The following is a 3,911-nucleotide window of genomic DNA, read 5'->3' as shown; positions in this document are numbered from 1 at the left end:
CTATACTTAAGGATAATTCAGTATTGCACGAAAGCTACATTGAACAATATGCTCAAGATGTAGATTTTAAAGATGTATATGCAACTTTAAGTCAGGGCAAACAAGTAGAAGAATTGGATTATCATGTTAAGGACCAACTCTTATATCATTTGGGAAAGTTATCCATTCCTCATATTGAAAGAGTTAACATAATCCAAGAAGCACACACTTCGCTAATATCAGGTCATTTTGGTGTAAGTAAAATAGTTTCATAGTTGCAAAGGTTCTGTTAGTAGCCAAGAATGCATGAAACAGTTTCTAGATATATTAAAGGGCATACCATGTGTGCTACAAGCAAGCCCAGTAATAGAAAATTAGGCTTGTACACTCCACTTTCAGTTCCTTCTCATCCTTGGGAAACTGTTTCCATGGACTTTATTGGGGGACTGCCAAAATCTAGAAAAGGTCATGATTATTTATACGTTATTATGGACAGGTTCAGCAAAATGTGTATTTTAATACCTTGTAATAAGCACATTATAGCTGAACAAACAACAAAGTTATTCTTTCAACATGTATGGGTTCATTTTGGGTTACCCACTTCCATTGTATCTAATCAAGATTCTCGATTTGTTGGGAAGTTTTGGTCAAGTCTACGGGAGTTAATGGACACTAGATTGAATAAGAGCACAACATTTCATCCACAAACAGATGGTGAAATAGAGGTGGTCAATAGGATAGTGATTCAGTTTCTCATAGGCTATTGCAGCAAGCATCCCAAGCTTTGGGATGAACATTTGTGTTATGTGCAACATGCTTACAACTGTGCCAAGCACTCTTCTACACAGAGATCTTCTTTTGAGACTTGTTTTGGTTTTACACCAAGGTCTCCCTTGGATTTTGTCTTTGGTAAAGACATAGCAGTTGATGGACACAGTGATGTGGACAAAGCAACCAAGTTCGTTGAACGGATCCAAGAAATTCACTAGGCAATGCAGGAACAGCTAGAGAGAAGCTAGGCCAAGTACAAGGCAAGGCATGATAAGCATCGAATTGAGCATAGCTTCCAAGTTGGTGATCAAGTCTAGCTGTACATCAGCAAAGACAAAATGCAAGGTGAAGGTAAGAAGCTGAAGCCAATAAGGTATGGGCCTTTTAAGATACTTGAGAAAATTGGTGAAAACGCTTTTTGCCTTGATTTTGCCAGCTTACACGCATATCTATTTAGTAGTTAATGTAGAGAACTTGAGACTATTTGAACCTTCATTGATTGAAGATCCTGAAGAGCAAAGTCAGTTTCCTTTTATTGATGATCTGTTGCCTGAATATCTCAATGAGTTGCAGGAAGATACAGTTCTGGACAGGAAGGTGAGAACTACACACAGAGGGGATATTGAGTACCTGAGAATTGGACTCAAAGGTTAAAAACCAAGCAGTGCAAGATGGATAGAGATTGGACAAGTGAGGAAGTTGTATCCTGACTTCATTGATGCTTGAAACCAATTTTTGGTGGTCCAAAAGCTTTTTCAGTGGGAAGGCGTGATCCAAAATGGATCCTAGAAAGCCCTCTTAGTCTTCAAAATCTTCTAAAGGTCAAAAATATCGCAAAAGAAGAACTCTCAGAAATGACAGATAACACTATTGGGAGTGAAAAACATGAAGCAATGACCAAAAATAGAGCTATCGACGCCTTGGATAGTGATGCACAGGAGCCGTCGGATTTGGCCGATCAACGGTCTATATCCGATTCGTATATCGCAATCAGCAGAGGCTTTCAGAGGCTATCGAAGGCTACCACAAACTTATTGTGACAAAAATCAGCATGGTCAATGAGCACCATTGATCAAGCGCACAGATTGACAGCCCAAGTTGAGTTGCAATATCGCGTCGGCAACCCACAGGGGAGTGCTTATAAACAACCCGGGGACTATTCGATATGCAATCATGATATGATCGCATCACAATACCACGTCAGAGCATTATAGAGGAGTGAGGCTATATATATATGCGATGCGGTGGTCGGACCCGATGGAATTAAGAACCAAATTTAATATATATTTAGTCCCGTAAAATGACATTTTTCTATGTATTTTCGCATTTTCGTTAAACAAACGAAATGCAAAGGGAATGTGCTGATGCAATGAAACCAAACCCAAAAGGGTTTGTAAATGCAGTTGAATAACATTTCAAGTCCGCCATAAAGCCATTTTGCAATGTTTTCAGTGTTTAATGTATTTTTCAAATACAAAGGGAAACCACGAGCCATAAGTGGTAAGTGGTTTTGGCTGGGCTCCGCCCGAGCCCATACACTGCCTACTACATGGCTAGGTGCTAGAGAGATAAAACCACCCTTTTCGGGTGGGTAATCTCCATGTGTGTTAGCCACTCGAAATCAATAATAATCGTTGATAAACGAGTACTTGCAATGGTGCTCGAAGACGAATCCGAAAGGATATAAGGCAAAGTTAATGATTTTTGAAGTTCAATATACTGCCTTTGGGTGGATTTTTATAGGTTTTCTGTGTATTCTCTGTGTAAACAGATAACAAACATTTTTGGGATTTCAAAGGCATCGATGGTCCATTCCATTACAGAATAGGTGGCCACCATCCCTAAAGGCATTTAGAAATGATTACTAATGCTCAGAGGGGGATTCGAGCGGAGAGATGCCGGGAAGCCAGAGAGCCCTGAAGATGAAACTAACAGACAATGTAGATTAGCTTTAAAGCCACAAGATGACAGAGACAGAGGCAAGCAATGCTGAGACAAAGAGAAGACAGAGACAGAAAGTGAGAGGGAGAGTCTATGTACTCAGTAAGACTTGAGGGATTCAAGCAAACCCCTATTATTTGTTCCTGTTGTGTTCAGACTCAATTTGAGCTCACACTTTGTAAAACTCTGCTATTGAAGACATAATAGAGAGGTCACCACTGAAGGTTGGACCATGAGATGTAGCCTGTTGAGTATGGAGCATGATTGTTTAGAGGTCTTTGTTTCAGCCGGATGTGTACCCCAGGAAGTTTGTACACCACTCCACACGGGGGTGTGCGGGAGGGACCTGTCCCCCCCACGGGGGTCTGGGGGGGCCGATCCCCCCCGGCTGGGGGGTCCGGGGGCCAGCGAATGAAGCTAAAAACAGATGTAAAATTGCCTTGTAAAAGTATAGTAATTTCTAGTCAATTTGGGTCGTTCATTAGGTGGATGATCTGATGGTAGAACTTATGTTTAGTTTAGGGTTTTTTGCCCTAGAAGGAAACCCCTCTCTTTGTATGAGGGCATTGTATTGAGTCTGTGTAATATATGAGTATTCTCTGAGCGAGAAGCAGAGAGGTGAGACTGTGAGAGAAAACAGAGGATATTACAGCGGATCTGCTGTAGGTTGTGTCTCTTGATTTTGCTAGATAATAGAAAGGAAGGACTGGCTGTTCAAGGTGGACGTAGCCCAAACTGGATGAACCATGTATATCTGTGTCTCTCTTCTTTTATGCGTTTTCTATGTTTATATTTCTGCAATATTTTATGTGTTCCATTGTTCCATAATATATAATTTTCTAAAAACTGGTATCAAAGCTGAAGGTCTATTTGGCTGATAAACTCGTGGGAAAGAAGGGTTCCTCATTCGAGTGGGAGCAATGGTGGAAGATGGTAAGTTTAGGGTCGAGAAATTTAACATCCAAAACTTCTCACTGTGGAAGATGCAGATATCGTAGTAAATCAAGGAAAGGCAGATCCAAGTCTAGATCGGGGATAGTGTGCTGGAAATTTGGAAAGAAAGGACACCTAAAGAAAGACTGTAGATCTCGTAAGGGAAAAGAAGGAGATGCATAGCAAGAAAACAATCACGAATCAAATGTGACAGGTGAGGTGTTACAAGATGCTTTGATTCTTTCTTTCGAAAATATTACTGATTCCTGGGTGGTAGATTTAGGGGC

This window comes from Pinus tabuliformis, chromosome 1_1, assembly GCF_031772625.1.
Source record: "Pinus tabuliformis cultivar Carrire ecotype Pingquan chromosome 1_1, CPIR1, whole genome shotgun sequence".
NCBI classification, from domain to species: Eukaryota; Viridiplantae; Streptophyta; class Pinopsida; order Pinales; family Pinaceae; genus Pinus; species Pinus tabuliformis.
This window is presented reverse-complemented; position numbering follows the sequence as displayed.